The sequence below is a fragment of the Ursus arctos genome, unplaced genomic scaffold (genome assembly GCF_023065955.2).
Source record: "Ursus arctos isolate Adak ecotype North America unplaced genomic scaffold, UrsArc2.0 scaffold_2, whole genome shotgun sequence".
Taxonomy (NCBI): Eukaryota; Metazoa; Chordata; class Mammalia; order Carnivora; family Ursidae; genus Ursus; species Ursus arctos.
The window spans coordinates 59,540,884-59,557,771 of record NW_026622874.1 but is presented as its reverse complement, the minus strand read 5'-3'; the positions used below and the strand labels follow the sequence as shown (position 1 = coordinate 59,557,771).

At 40.3% G+C, this 16,888-nt stretch overlaps 1 long non-coding RNA gene across 7 annotated transcripts in view; it reads right to left on the bottom strand.

Annotated features, from left to right (window-relative positions):
• The window catches only part of LOC113268671 (uncharacterized), a 50,934-nt gene extending 43,872 nt beyond the window's left edge, over window positions 1-7,062 (bottom strand). For 4 of the 7 annotated variants that reach the window (XR_008960286.1, XR_006411495.3, XR_006411494.3 and 1 more), the window contains exons 1-3: window positions 6,964-7,062; window positions 1,567-1,945; window positions 540-646 (exon numbers count right to left, since the gene is read on the bottom strand). This is a non-coding gene — a long non-coding RNA (uncharacterized LOC113268671). The remainder of the gene's footprint in view (window positions 1-539; window positions 647-1,566; window positions 1,946-6,963) is intronic. The other 3 variants (XR_007191317.2, XR_008960287.1, XR_006411497.3) reach the window with 2 other exon arrangements.
• Between the last annotated feature and the right edge of the window lie 9,826 nt (window positions 7,063-16,888).

The window sequence follows — 16,888 nt, the reverse complement described above, 5'->3', positions numbered from 1 at the left end:
GGACAGCACAACCCTCCGCTTTCTAGTCCAGGGAATGTGTATTCCATATGGAAGTTACTTTTCCTGTTTGGATATTTTCCTATTTGCATATTTCCTACCTAAAGACACGCTTTGTCATAAAATCACCATTGAATTTATTATTTTTTAAAATTTTATGTATTTATTTGAGATAGAGCTAGCGAGCATGAGAGAGACAATGAGAGAGACAGAGCACAAGCAGGGGGAGCAGCACGCAGAGGAAGAAGCAGGCTCCTTGGTGAGCAGGGAGCCCATTGCAGGACTCGATCCTAGGACCCTGGGATCATCGCCATTGAATTTGAAAGGTATATATTTTAGATGGGATCATTCAGATCCTAGGTCTAAGCCTTGAACGAGAAACTAGGGAACCCCATATAATTCTGAAAGAGCTTTTCAGTGGCCATCACAGATTGTAAAAATGTTAACAGTTTTATAAGCTGCCCTTTATAGCTCTCGTTAGAATTCATCTTTTCTTTGGGGGAGCAATTTAATGGGCTTTTGAACTATGTAGAGATACTCACCGATTCACGCGTGGAAGTAAGGAGCCGAACGCCCTGTAGACTCAAGAATGTGTTCGTTCGGTAGTTCGGTAGAGCGTCAAGTGGTCACCTGGTTTTCTGCCTTTGGGCTGATTTTGTTGGGACAATAAAAATATGTTGATTTCTGGAGATTAAAAAGCCTCAGCACAGTTGGGGCACATATTTCGTCCCTCTGATACGGTTTTTAACTCTGGTGTAGTCCCCACGTGCTTCTTTTTTTTTTTTTTTTTAAGATTTTATTTATTTATTTATTTGACAGAGATAGAGACAGCCAGCGAGAGAGGGAACACAAGCAGGGGGAGTGGGAGAGGGAGAAGCAGGCTCCTAGCGGAGGAGCCTGATGTGGGGCTCGATCCCATAACGCCGGGATCACGCCCTGAGCCGAAGGCAGATGCTCAACCACTGTGCCACCCAGGCGCCGCCCCCCCCCCCCCCCCCCCCCGCCAAGTGCTTCTTACACTGATCCCTTAGCTTGGATGGAGCCCGGAGCAGGACCTCCCCAGGGTCCACACACCGACGGATCTAGGTTTTCATAAACACCTTCTCCCCTCTTCCCGCAGTTACTGTTCTCTCAGAGCCTCGCCTTCAGAGTCTCTCAGCTGAGTGCCCCCAAGGCTGCTGTTCTCTGGGGAAATTCCGTCCCATCTCCTGGAGAAAGAACTTTTTCTTCTCAGTCCTATCCTCAGCATTTAAGGGGAACGCCTCAGGCTTCGGTTAGCTGCAAATGATGGCTCTCTCCCACTCAGTCAGTGTCCATTCCTGGGGGAAGAGGAACCAGCTCTCCTTTCTGGAGTGTGGGTGATGGGGACGCAGGGATGCTCCAGTCTATTCAGCTTCCCCCCTGGTGAGAGCAGCCAATGCTTGCCTGCTGACCTCACCTAAAGAATGAGCTCCATACTAACGAACCAAGGGCAGCCTACCCTCCCTGGCTTGGGAACATGGCATCTAAAGCGAAAAAGCAAAACAAAACCTTAAAGATTGTTGATCTGTCTGCTTCTGAACAACCTACCTCGGTTCTTGAAGCATTTGCTTTTTCCTGGGCCCGCCTGTAAATTACTTTGTGTTTCCTAAAAAGAAGGGGAAGCACCATCTCAGATTAAAATTCTTTTTTCCTCTGGTCTGCGCTTTCTCCTGATGGCGCCAACGGTAATTTTTAAGAGCCAAGCAGCTCAATCCATATTGATCTTAAAAAAATTTCTTAGAGGATAAAATACATATCCACGATGACGATAAATTTTCCATACAGAGAACAATATAATTTGTTGGAGCAAAACAAGTCTGGTTTGTCCCGAAAGAGCAGAATCTTTGCTTTATCTCTGTGTCACCAAAATGTATGTTGTAGCGCTCGAGCTCACGGGTGGCGTGGCTGTCTCTTCTACCCCCAGCAGCTGGGATAAGAACAAAGATTTTTACAAGCCTCAGAACCTTGGAAGAGGACAATGATCTTTTTATTTTTTTTTAATTTTTATTCTAATTCCAGTTAACATACAGTGTAATATTAGTTTCAGGTGTGCAATACAGTGATTCGACACTTTCACACAACACCGGTGCTCATCATGACAAGTGTGCTCCTTAATCCCCATCACCTGTTTAAACCCCCTCCCCCCTCTGTTCTCTAGAGTTAAGAGTTTGTTTCTTGGTTTGTGTCTCTCTCTTTTTCTCTTTGCTTATCTGTTTTGTTTCTTACATTCCACATATGAGTGAAATCGTGTGGTATTTGTCTTTCTCTTACCTATTGCGCTTAGCATGATACTCTCTGGCTCCATCCATGCCATTGCAAATGGCAAATTTCTTCCTGATGGCTGAGGGATATTCCATTATATACATACACCACATCTTTATTCATTCATCAGCTGATGGACATGGACTGCTGTCCTATCTTGGCGACTGTAAATAATGTTGCTATAAACATAGGGGTGTATGTATCCCTTTGAATTAGTGCTCTTATATTCTTTGGGTAAATAGTCAGCAGTGCAATCACTGGATCTTAGAGTAGTTTTATTTTTTTAACTTTTTGAGGAACCTCCGTACTGTTTTCCAGAGTGGCTGTACCAGTTTGCATTCCCACCAGCAGTGCACAAGGGTTACCCTCATCCTCACCAATCCTCGTTGTTTCTTGTGTGCTTGATTTTCTCCATTCTGACTGGTGCGAGGTGGTATCTCATTGTGGCTTTGATTTCCATTACCCTGATGCTGAGGGATGTGGAGGCTCTTTTCATGTATCTGTTGGTCATCTGGATGTCTTCTTCGGAGAAATGTTTGTTCATGACTTCTGCCCATTTTTAAATTGGATTAATTGTTTTTTGGGTGTTGAGTTTTATAAGTTCCTTATATATTTTGGATGCTAACCCTTTATTGGATATACCCTTTGTCAATATCTTCTCCCATTCAGTAGGTTATCTTTTAGTTTTGTTTATTGTTTCCTTTCCATTTACAATTGCACCAAAAATAATAAGATGCCTAGGAATGAACCTAACCAAAGAGGTGAAAGACCTGTACTCTGAAAACTATAAAATATTGATGAAAAAAATTAAAGAGGACGCAAAGAAATGGAAAGACGTTCCATGCTCTTGGATTGGAAGAACAAACATTGTTAAAACATCTATACTACCCAAAGCAATCTACACATTTAATATGTATCAAAATCCCAACAGCATTTTTCACGGAGCTTGAACAAACAATTGTAATATTTGTATGGAACCATGAAAGACCCTGAATAGCCAAAGCAATCTTGATAAAGAAAAGCAAACCTGAAGACATCACAATTCCGGACTTCAAGTTATATTACAAAGCTGTAGAAAGCAAAACATCAAGGTACTGGCATAAAAAATAGATACATAGATCAATGAAGCAGAAAAGAGAGCCCAGAAATAAACCCATGATTATACGATCAATTGCTCTTCAACAAAGGAGGCAAGAACATGCAATGGGAAAAAGGCCATCTTTTCAACAAATGGTGTTGGGAAGACCGGGCAGCAGCATGCCAAAGAATGAAACTGGACCACTTTCTTACACCACACACCAAAATGAATTCAAAATGGACGAAAGACCTAACTGTGACACCTGAAACCATAAAAATCCTAGAAGAGAACACAGGCTGTAACCTCTTTGACATTGGCCGTGGCAGCTTTTTTCTAGATACGTCTCCTGAGGGCAGGGCAATGATCTTGCAAGGAAAGCTGTAGATTTATTTCTCACCCTCTACAGCTAATATCACAACAGGCACATAGGCACACACACACACAGAGAGGGGAGGGGCAGGGGAAAATAGACTATAGTGTTGAGTATGTCTTTCTCTAGGTGACATTATAAAATGTTTCTGGAGAGGGGACTCTTTTCTGTATTTGTCAAATTTTCAAAAACAAGCACATGTTGCAATTATTGTTATAAAGAGCCTAAAATCATTATTTTATGTTATTATTTTTTATTTTTTATTTATTTATTTTTAAAGATTTTATTTATTTATTTGACACAGAGAGACAGCCAGCGAGAGAGGGAACACAAGCAGGGGGAGTGGGAGAGGAAGAAGCAGGCTCCCAGTGGAGGAGCCCAATGTGGGGCTGGATCCCAGAAGGCCGGGATCACGCCCTGAGCCGAAGGCAGATGCCTAATGACTGAGCCACCCTAAATGACTGAGCCCCTAAAATCATTATTTTAAAGAGAAATCGTACATGTGAGAATATATCAGGCCGGTACCCTAGTACATGCTCAGTAAATACAAGTCCCTTTAATCTCTGGTAAAAAAGGAACTGGCTAAACTTCCAGCAGGAAAAATTAGGTAACAATGAGACCGTCTAGAGCAATAAACTTCTTTGATAAGATAGGACCATTACCACTGCTGCCTCCAGCTGCCAAAATTACCAATCAAGGGCTGTTCTAAGATTCAGCCCTTTGAGAATCTATTCTGTTTGAATCCAAGACAGCCCTTCTGGCAGCAAATCCTCTCCCTCAAAAAACAACGATAAAACGGGGCAAGAATGTTGAAAAAACAAGTATTTCAGGGCTCTGGTGAAAGAGCACAGACCGCAAATTAAGGAGCATGTATTTATGAGACTGCTGAACTCGAACTTCTGCACACACAGTGAACAACCACAGTCTTCTTGCACAGGATGCTTCCCCCAGCCCCACTGGCGTGTCACTGCCACGGAGGTGGGGCTGGCTGGGCACAGCAGCAGCCTCACTGCCGGAGGGAGCTGCATTGATCTGGGCAGAAAGCGAGAAACCCACATCCAGTGGCACTGTCTGTAGAATCAGCAAATTTGCTCAGAAATAAATGGGTGACCTTCATATGAGGGAGAACTAGGCCTCAAAAACTGAAGGCACATTAAAAATATCCCCGGATTAAGAAAGACTTAGAGAAGTCGTTGCTAGCAGGCCTGCTTCAGGAAATCATGAAGGGCGTAGGGCAGGCCGAAAGGAGGGGACGGCAGAGGGGAGAATCCACAGGGAAAGTGAAGAGCACCTTGCAGAAGTCCCTTAATATTTCCAAGCATCTAAGAAATCATGGAAATTTATCTATAGTTTAGTTTATAAATTACTAAAGGATTTGCATACATTACTGAAGCAAATATTGGGCTAAATTTGTCTGAAATGTACTTTGCTGTGCGTATCAACTGTTGTCAATATATGTAATATTGATAATTTAGAAATCTGCCAGTCTTGGAACAATAAATCATGTTTAGGATATAGCTCGTCAGCACTTTTACCGGATTAATTGTGAAGAGAATGGGTGATGGGAAAAATGGACAGAATGATTACTAGAAGATGTTCTTAATTTTTGTGGTCAGAAAACTTTCAAGCACACAATTGGAAATATTTCACACAGTTTGTTAATTTGATGCTTGCTTTCTTCATCCTAAAAATAATCCAAACCAGCTATAATCAGGTGAATCACCAACTGCCATGTGCAAAGTTCCATTTATATTTTCATAGTTCTAAATTATTTTTCCACAAATTACTATTTCTGTGTACTAAATCGTGGCCTACAACTGTTGTCTTCTGTGGCTAATAACAAATAGTAATCTTTAAACAGTTATTTAATAAAATAAGACCTCTAAGCAAAATATCCCAGCTTTACAAAATAGAGGTAATAAAACCTAATATGAACAGGATAGCATATGCAGCACCAGATATATAAATAAAGGACACAACAATATCTATCTATCTGTCTATCTATTTATTTATTGGGGGGAGGGGCAGAGGGGAGAAAGAGAGAATCTCAACCAGACTCCATGCTGAGGGAGGAGCCCATTGATCCCACAACCCTGAGGTCAGGACCTGAGCTGAAACCAAGAGTCGGACGCTCAGCCCACTGTGCCACCCAGGCACCGCCACACCAATCTTTAAAAAGCTCAAAGGGATATCAGTGGAATTGAATCATCATGTAATTTAGTCAGGGGTTCTTGTGAGTGGAAGACTTTGTATGTTCACTTCAATCAAAAGGATTTATTCTGGTTTTTTAAAATTTAAATTCAAAATTTTAAGTAATCTCTACATCCAATGTGGGGCTTGAACTCACAACCCTGAGATCGAGAGTTGCATGCTCCACCAACCGAGCCAGCCAGGTGCCCCAAAAGGATTTATTCCATATTGGGTATCCCATTTATATGTTATCACTTATTCATTATAACTGCTAAAAATACAGTGCAACTGAATTTATTCTTTTCTTATCAAGAGAAGAACCAGAATCTCTTTTAATAGCAGCCTTATGGCCAAGACAAGTCTAGTCAGTTACTTGCGTGAAATGCCAGCAAAGTCGTGGGTTCACAAGCAGACTCCAGGATGTCTGTTCTAAGACTTGTGGGTGAGAAGTGAGCTCGGCTGGGGCAGGGCGTGATGAGCTGCACGAAATTATGTCTGAGAAGGTGCTGCTCCTCCCAATCCTGGGCAGGGTTGGGGTGTTGGAGTTCAAAAAGTACTTAGAAATCATAACTGGGAATAGGAACTGTTTTATATGGCAGGCCCTTGGGGGTGATTTTCTTTTCCTTTTGTCTCTATCCATGTCTTCCCTCCTTCCTCTCTCCCTCTCCCATCTCTCCCGTCCTTCCCTCCTCCCTGCTTCCTTCCCTTCTTTCCTTCTCTCTTTTGTTCATTCCCAATTTTAATGTTTATAATACTTACATGATAAAATTAAGAAGAGCTTCTAAAAATATTTAAAATGTCCAGTATTTGAATTTTCTGCTTTTAATCTTTTTTTCCACCCCAAAAAGGAAAATAAGAAAGGGGTCCCAAGCAATACCAGCTATGCAAAGGGGAATTTGTGCCCTTGCTAGAGGCTGCAAGGCTCATCACAACAATTTTATGATATAAGAGACTGATGCCCATAGGGTGCACAGGCTGTGACATCTTCCATCTTTTGTTCCGTATTAAAGGCAGAGAAGATAGAAGCATGGCTTACAGAACTCACCAGAAGCTTCCCACTGCTCTCAGGACCGATTCTAAGCTCCAGTGCAGCTCGGGTCTGGGTGAAGCAGGGCAGGATATGGAAAGTACAAAGGGAGGAGTTAGGGAGAGAAGTGTGTGTGTGTGTGGGTGACCCTGTTGGACCTTGTGGGTTGTTTGACGATTTTGCACTTTACTCCAACTGAGATGAGAAGCCAGTAGAGGTTTTTGAGCAGAGGAGTGATGTAACCCCAGAGATCATTCTGACTGCTCCATTGAGAATGGGCTGGAGAGGGGTAAGGGTAGAAACAAGGAGTCCTGCTGGGAGGCTACTGCCATGATCCAGGGAAGCGATGATGGTGACTAGACTAGGATGAGGGAAAGTAGTGGTGAGAACTGGTAGGACCCTGAGTACCTGCTGAAGACAGAGCCTGTGGGACACATGTAGATTGGATCTGGGATGAGAGAAGGTGCCAAGGATGAGTCTAAGGTTTTTGGCCCGAGCAACCATAAGCATGGAGGAAATACAGAGGTAAGGAAGACTGAAAGAAGTGGGATGAGGTGGGAAAATAGGAATAGATCAGGATTCAGTTAGACATGTTAATTTTGAGATATCTTTTAGCAAGCCAAGTACTGGAGTGATACCTTCGGGTGGGCAAGAGGAGATGGGCCGTAGCTCATAAGTAGAGGGATTGGACTGTGGACCATGTATTCCAAATACTTAGAGATAAGATAAAAATATGGGTACAGATAGAGGGAGATGGACGGATGGGGTGGCTGGAGCTTGGGCAAGTTCTCAGTTTTTTCAATGACGAGTTGCAAGGATATCTGCTGAGAGTGAGTGTGGGGGAGGTTATCATAGAGTTCTGAGGGAGAACACGTGTGAAATGGTCACCTAGAAGAAAGGCGACAAGAGCAGACTAGGAAAGTACAATATACAGTATTCACGTGGTGGTTATGAACGTAAAGTGAGACCCGTCAGAATGGTTGTGTTTTTCTTCAACCTCTGCAGTTTCTGGCTCAGGGTCTCTCATAAGGGCTGAAGTCAGCATATGGGCCAGGGCTGAGCTGGATTTTCTGCTTCCGGGTCTTACTGGGCTGCATGCTCATCCGGAGGCTGGAATGGAACGGAATTATTTCCTTGTGCTGTAGGACTGCAAACTTCAGGGGATTTGTTTGTTTCCATTTTTGTTGGCTCCAGGCCACTGTCAGCTCCTAGAAGATGCATGAAGTTCCCTGCCACGTGGCCCTCTCTGTAGGCAGTTCGCTTCATGGCAGTTTGTTTCTTTAAGGCCCAGCCAAAGTGAACGTGAGCCTTCTAGCAAGAAGTCTTAACGTAGCCCGATTATGGGACCCGTTACCTTTGTCATACAGCATAGCATATTTACGGGAGCGACACCCATCACCTTCTCCTTATTCTGTGAGTTAGATGCAAGTCACAGGTCCTTGCCACACTCAAGGGGAAGGGATTATACAATCCAGGAGGAAGGAATCATGGGTGTCCCCTTAGAGCATGTCTGCCACACCCTTCAATTCCCAATACCTCATACCCAGAAAGCCAAACTTAGGGAATAGTATTTTTAAATGAAACAAAAACGTACAGACCTTTTATTCTGAGTCAGAAACTGTTCTAAGCACTTTAAAAATATTGATCCCCACAGCAAAACTAGTGGTGGGTCCCACTATGATCTTCATTTTACAGATAGGAAGAGACAGAGACATCAGTGAACTCATCTAGGATCATTCAGCTAAGTAACTGCAGTGCTGGGACTCAAACTCATGCTCTCTGGCTTCTGAGTCCATGCTCTTATACTCTACATACTCATCACAGTATGCTAAGCATCAATGAATGCTGTTGAGGGACACAGGAAATAATTACCCAGCAGCTCTGAGGACCCAAGTAAGTTTTGAGACCACATTTTTGTCACTCAGTTGGGAGGCCAAGCCATCTGGCACCATCAGAGACCTTCACTGAGATACTGGGATCTTTCTTCTCTTAATGCTACGTAACACAGGCCAAATGGAGTTGCGGACCCTGAAACAAAAAATGTGGAGGAATTTTCTGTTGTGCCTGAGATTTCTTGGAGGTGACGTCCCCTTGTTATCTTTTCCTTATTTACCTAGAAAATATAAAGCAGATTTCATCTGTTGTAGATTCCTAAATGAGGACGAGGTGAGAGGAGAGATCTCCGACACTGATAATTGTGATAGACTTTGGTGTGTCGTGCATATTGAGTTGAGAAACGTAAGAGCAAAAATGCACAGTAAATCCAAACCTGCTGCTCTTAGCATTGAGCGGAGAAACCATTATGAAAAATCATTCACGTCTGAGAAACCATGGTATGCAAGGTCATCCAGACATAGGCAGGGAGGCAGGTTGGGAACAAAATATGCTACAGTTCTGGTTTCGGTGTAGGTCAGATGCCATTCCAGGCTTTTCTGAGGAATTTCCCCTGGAGGCAGCATGACTGTGCAGGAGAAAGATCCAGCCAAATGGGCTCCCAAGAGAAGGCATTAAATATTTGACCTAGGGCCCCTAATGGCAGTGAGGTTTTATATTGTTATATAGCAATAGAAGGCTGACTTCTCCTCTTGCTTCTGCTTCTTACTTACCTATTTATTCCATCCTTAGGTAAACCACTCCACTTTGGGAGATTTGGTTTCCTTATCTGTAGATTAAGGGAGGTGGATCGGATAATCTCTAGCCCACAGCGCTGTAATGGCATTTAAAGTCCACTCTCCCACATCATGCAGACCTGCTCAACATGGAGCCCTGAGGCTGTGCACCTCTCTAACTACTGCTCACCAACACTCTCTTGTTTACTTTCTCCCCGGCTCATTCCACTTTGTTATTTTTGTACTTCCTAGATGGCCGTCAGTTTTTGAGGGGCTGTACTTTCAGTAAAAAAAAAAAAATGTAATTGAACAGGATGTCTTCATTATTTCACAATGTTTTGAAACACACCCTGTGCTCCAGAAAACTTAGGGCATGGGAGGAGTGGTGAGCTAAGTCAGAATGATCTCCTGAGAGAAAAAGTACTCATGTCCTAGGAAGCCAAAGCCCCAATCCCTCCACCACCCATCTGTGTGTCTCTTGGAAACAGTGATCTCATGAAGGCTCAGGCCTGCTTTACAGAACCTCTTGCTGAGCCAGATTCTCCTGGTGATCGGATGTACTTACGGGAAGGAACCTGGATTCTTTTAGAAGTTCAGTGACAAATGAAGACATACAAATGGCTAACAGACACATGAAAAAATGTTCAAAATCATTAGCCATCAGGGAAATTCAAATCAAAACCACCTTACGCCAGTTAGAATGGCAAAAATTGACAAGGCAAGAAACAACAAATGTTGGAGAGGATGTGGAGAAAGGGGATCCCTCTTACACTGTTGGTGGGAATGCGAGCTGGTACAGCCACTTTGGAAAACAGTGTGGAGGTCCCTTAAAAAGTTAAAAATAGAGCTACCCTATGATCCAGCAATTGCACTACCGGGTATTTACCCCAAAGATACAGACGTAGTAAAGAGAAGGGCCATATGCACCCCAATGTTCATAGCAGCATTGTCCACAATAGCTAAATTGTGGAAGGAGCCAAGATGCCCTTCAACAGATGACTGGATTAAGAAGATGTGGTCCATATACACAATGGAATATTACTCAGCCATCAGAAAGAACAGTTACCCAACATTTGCAGCAACATGGACGGGACTGGAGGAGATTATGCTAAGCGAAATAAGTCAAGCAGAAAAAGACAATTATATGGTTTCACTCATTTATGGAACATAAGAGATAGCAGGAAGATTGGTAGGAGAAGGAAGGGAAGAATGAAGGGGGGGGTAAACAGAAGGGGGAATGAATCATGAGAGACTATGGACTCTGGGAAACAAACTGAGGGCTTCAGATGGGATGGGAGTGGGGGATTGGGATAGGCTGGTGATGGGTATTAAGGAGGGCATGTATTGTATGGAGCACTTGGTGTTATACGCAAATAATGAATCATGGAACATTATATCAAAAACTAAGGATGTACTATATGATGACTAACATAACATAATAAAAAATTATTATAAAAATTAAAAAATAAATAAAAAAGTATTAAAAAAAAAAAAAAGAAGTTCAGTGACCTACCTGAGGTCCTGGCATTCAGGACAGTGAAGGGAGGATTCCTTTGGTGGAGCCCCACTCACACGAGTCCGCTGTTTGAAAAATCTGGGTGGGTCGTTATTGGTTGTACTACTGTGGAAAGTATGGACAGACTCAGTCATTCATGTCCCACACCAACTTCGAGAAAAACAAGCAAGTCCTTTGAGTTAAGTAGCATACCTTCTTTTCTGAAATTAAAACAAATGTATGTTCCTCTATCAAATAATTTTTACTTTAGAAATTTAGAAAAAATTTAGGAAACACTTAGAGATTTAGGAAAAATTTTAGAAAGAAAAGCATCCAAAAGAATATAAAAACTCCTATAATCCCATTGTCCCTAAAAGACTAAAGCATAAGACCTTCTGTTGTATGCCCTCCCTTTTGAATTTTTGAGCCCATTTAAGACATCTCTCTTGGAATCCCAACATGATTCTGTGTTTTTAATAGAGGACTATTCCATTTTCCTTCTTGAATAGCTATTATGTGGTAGGCCCCTTCTCTTTTAAGTCTCTTTCCAACTCTGTAAGACATATTGTATTATCTCAGTTTTGTTGATGAGAAAACTGAAGTTCAGGGAGTTATGGTGATTTTTCCAAATCACACAGTATCTATCTATCTATCTATCTATCTATCTATCTATCTATCTAATCATCTATCTATCTATCTATCTATCTATCATCTATCATCTGTCTATCATCTATCTATCATCTATCTATTTATCATCTATCATCTGTCTATCATCTATCTATCTATCTATCTATCTATCTATCTATCTATCATCTATCTATCATCTATCATCTATCTATCTATCTATCATCTATCTATCATCTATCTATCTATCTATCTATCTATCTATCTATCTATCTATCATCTATCTATCATCTATCTATCTATCTATCATCTATCATCTGTCTATCATCTATCTATCATCTATCTATCTATCTATCTATCTATCATCTATCTATCTATCTATCATCTATCTATCATCTATCTATCATCTATCATCTGTCTATCATCTATCATCTATCTATCTATCTATCTATCTATCATCTATCTATCATCTATCTATTATCTATCTATCTATCATCTATCATCTATCTATCTATCATCTATCTATCTATCTATCATCTATCTATCTATCTATCTATCTATCTATCTATCTATCTATCATCTATCATCTGTCTATCATCTATCTATCATCTATCTATCTATCTATCTATCTATCTATCTATCTATCTATCTATCATCTATCATCATCTATCTATCTATCTAGCAATCATCTATCTATTGTCTATCTTATCTATCAAATGAAAGTATTATCTACTTTTTTAAACCAAGCTGGGACCATACATACTACTAAAACTACATACCCTTTGCTAGATAATTCCTTTTCGGTGATTCAAATTTCATAGTTTGGAGTAACCCTTAGATATCTCACTTCTAAGGTTTTTACCAGACTACAAATTCCTTGGTTTCTTTCATTAAGGAGGCAACAGGATTTAGAGAAGGGGATGGTGTTGCCAGTGGGAAAACAAATAACCAGCTAGCAGATGCCCCATTATCAAGGCTGAGGATCAAGCCTCCTACAATGAGTGAGACTGTCCCTTACGTCCCAATGCTTTCTCAAACTCTCTTGGCCTATCCTTTAGGAAAATTTCTTCATGCCTTTATTCCCTCCCTCTTCTGAGCTCTGAAATCCTTTCATTGTGCATTCACTGTGGCCCTCTAGCCTGAAAAAAAGGAACATCTTCCCTGGCTTTATTCTTGCATTCCAAATTTTCCTTGAGGACACAGAACCCTAGCTTTGGATTCCCCTGGTACGTACCACAAGGACTGGCACAGGATAATAAACATATTTTAAACAAACATCTATTTGTTCTTGATTGCTGAACACATGTCAGTTTATTCTTTAAGGAGTAGTTAGACCCCAGGGTCATCCATATAAATGCCAATGGGTTCTGGAACATTCCCACTCTGCAAAAGTTCCTGTACTACTCAGCTAAGCCTCACTGGTGGGGAATCAGAGAAACACTGCCCATCATTATTCCTGCTCCGAGGACTCACAGCTGCCCCCATAAACAGCACGGCATACGGCATTTATAGTTTCCCAGGTGATGTGGCATTCTGTCTGGCTGCTAGAGGGCGTGTGACACGGGGCAGGCAAACTACTTAGTGACTGTCACACCCTGGATCCTTTCCTCCAGAGCTGTGTGCTCCGTGGGTTAAGGATTTTCTTTTGTGTTTGCATTGACAATGAAGAGCACCATTAGTTGCATTTTCATTTTTGGGACTTTTAAATTTTTACATAATTTCAACCTTATAGAGAAATTCTGAAGCAGTATAAAGAAGTTCTATATTCCCTTTACTCAAATTCAGTAATTGCTAGCATTTCCCCCTAATACACATTTCTATCATGTATACACACAATCTATATCTGTCTATGTATTTATGTTAATAATCAAGGGTTTATACTTACAACTTTGATTGCAGTCTGCCACTAAAGAGGTAATTCTAGTCTCCCATTCCATATTTGTAATTTCCTTCTTTAATCTAATCTAATCATTCTCTTCAATATATTTGGTCATTTGCTCATCTCCACTATACACAAAACAGTGTCAGAATTGCTAACCCATACCACTGTGAAAAGCCAAACTGCTAATAGAGTTTAGTATTTGTTTACAGTTCCCTCTGTCTTTAGATTGAGGGCATATACTTAAAATACTCTGCTCACAGGTATTCTCATATGTTAAAAATCATCATATTGCACATTTTAAATATCTGTAGTTTAAGTCAATGTCAGTAAAGCTGTACAAAATTACTGTGTTCAAAAGTTTCTAAGGTTCATTCCCCAGAGAAACTTTTAGAGAAGTTATATTACTTAAGATACAGTAAGGTTGATTTGTTTCTGTTTGTTTTCTATTTCAGTGTTCAACTTCCCTCTTTGTTAATTTCATTTTTTTTGAATATGTAAAGCATTAACATGGTTCCAAAAGTCAAAACTATCCAGAAAGTTATATATGGACAAATGTCTGATTCCTCCCTGCCCTCTGTAGGTAACCAATCTTACTGGTTTCTGGTTTATTCAAGTTACAAAATAAGTCAGTTTGTCCAAGGAAAATTTGGAGTACAAAAACAAAGCCAGAGAAGATGTTCCTTTATCCCTCTTCTTCTTCTTCTTCTTTTTTGATATAAATCGGTGAAGAGGATTAAGAGGCACAATCTTCCAGTTACAAAATAAGTAAGTCACAGGGATGTGAGGTACAGCATAGGAATACAGTTAATAATACTGTAATAATTTATAAGGTGACAGTAACTACACTTATGGTGGTGAGCATTTTGCAATGTATATAGATGTCGAAACTATGTTGTGCACCTGAAACTAACATAATATTGTATGTCAGCTATACTTCAGCTAAAAAGAAATTCAAAAAAACTGTTTAAGCAAAATGAATTACAATGCGTTGTGGAATGTATAACATATGTGAAAGCAAACTGTATGACAACAGCACAAATGCTGGGATGGGAGATGTGCAAATGCACTATTGCAAAAAAAAAAAAAAAGAAAGAAAAAACCCAAACCAAAACCAAATAAACAAAAATAAACAGATGTAGGTACATTTTTCTTATTTCTCCTTCTTTCATCTATGTATACTCATGTAGGACACTTTGCTTTTTTTTTTTTTTTCACATAACAGTATATCCTTAAAGTTATTCCATATCAGCTCATATCAGTCTTTCTTTTTTTTCTTTCTTTTCGTTTTTGGGGGTAGCTATATAGCATCCCGTGCCTTCCTGTAGGACTTGCATGGTTTCATGCTTTACATTTAGATTTCCGATGTATCTGCACTTTATTCTTGTAAATAAGATAAAGGATGGATCTCGTTTTATCTTTTTCCAAGTGGCTACTCGGTTGTCTCATTTACCGAAAAGTTGATTTTTTTGCTCCAGTGGTTTGAGCTGCGCTGCCACGTCTGTGACGCAGTGCTGGGGTCTATTCTGGACAGTCTAGTCTGTTCCACTTTCAGTATATCCATGTTCTATGACCTCATTGTTTTACTTATGGAGGCCTCACACAACAGTTTCATATGGGTGGGCTTCTTATTATAGCTTTTCTTTTTCTGTGTTTCTAGCTCTTCTTTCACGTTTCTTTTTCCATGAGAACTCAAGCTGAACTTTTGTATTAACTTGTCTAGTTTATAAATGCATAATTTAAGCAGGGTGCTTTCCCATTTGATCAAGTATCTTTTGTGGCTTTTGTGTAGGAATGTTTTCCAGTTTCCCTCCTGCAGGTTTTGCACTTTTTGTGGTAGACTTATACCTAATTTTCTGATTTTCTTTGTTACTCTTAAAATGGTATTCTCTCTGCCATCAGGTCTTCTGTCTGGTTATTGTTCGTGGATATTAAAAACTATTGACTTCTGTCTGTTCATTTTACAGCCGGCTACCTTGCTGAAATAGCTTATGATTTAGCCTAATCGATTCCAGTAGGTTGAACTAGTCTTGCCATTGATTCTCTTAGGTTGTCCAGGTGTACCCTTATTTCAAGGTAGTTCTACTTATTTTCTAATTCTTTTTTTTTCTTTTCTGATTCTGAAGCCTCTTTTGAGTTCTCCTGTCTCATTGCATTAGCTCATATTTTCAGTGTAATGTTAAATAATTGTGGGTAGAGTGGGCATCTTTGCCTTGCTCTCTGCCATCGTCTCTTAAATGACCATATACAGTTGAACCTTGAACAACATAGGTCTGAGCTGCACAGGTGCTTTTTTCAATAAATCCAGTACAATAGTGTAAATGTATTTCTTTCTTTCTTTCTTTCTTTCTTTCTTTCTTTCTTTCTTTCTTTCTTTCTTTCTTTTTCTTTCTTTCTTTCTTTCTTTCTCTTTCTTTCTTTCTTTCTTTTAAAGATTTTTATTTATTTGAGAGAGTAAAAGAGGAGCACAAGAGGGAGGAGGGTCAGAAAGAGAAGCAGACTCCCTGCTGAGTGGGGAGCCGGACTTGGGACTCGATCCTGGGACTCCGGTACCATGACCTGAGTAGAAGGCAGGCACTTAACCGACTGAGCCACCCAGGTGCCCCACTTATGATTTTCTTAGTAACATTTTCTTTAGCTTCATTATAAGAATACAGTCTATAATACATATACAAAATATGTGTTAATTGACTGTTTATGTTATCAGTAAGTCTTCAGGTTAGCAGTGGGCTACTAGTTAAGTTTCTGGGGAGTTAAAAGTTATATGTGGATTTCTGACTGTGTCGATGTCAGTGCTCCTAACCACCTCGTTGTTCAAGGATCAACTGTGTATGAAAAATACCTTAAGGCCAGAAATAGCTCTTCAGTGTAAGACGTTTCTGGATATTTATCTGGCAAGATGAGATTAAGGCCCTTCTTATGCCTAGTAAAAAATTTAAGAAAAAATTCTTATGCCTTGAAAAAAAATTTAGCAAATGGTGAAAGTAAAGATTTGATTTTATAATAGTTCATTGAAAACATTTGTGCTGGGCCCCAGTGCTCCCTTTTATATTTAAAGGCCTCTTTAATTATATTTTGCTCTTCATTCATTCATCTAAGATTTATAGAATGCCTCTAATACTCCAGACACTCTCTTAGATTCTTTCTCATTTAATTTGTACTATACCCATGCAAAGTAGGCATTATCCTCATTTTATATGGAGAAAACTGAGGTTAAGAGTTAAGTGGACTCTAGGGTTGAACTCTGATTTTGAATCTGCATCTCCCAGTTCGAATTTTTCTAAACTCTCGTATATTTCTTTGTCAGGGAATAGAAACACAGAAGAGTAAGAATCA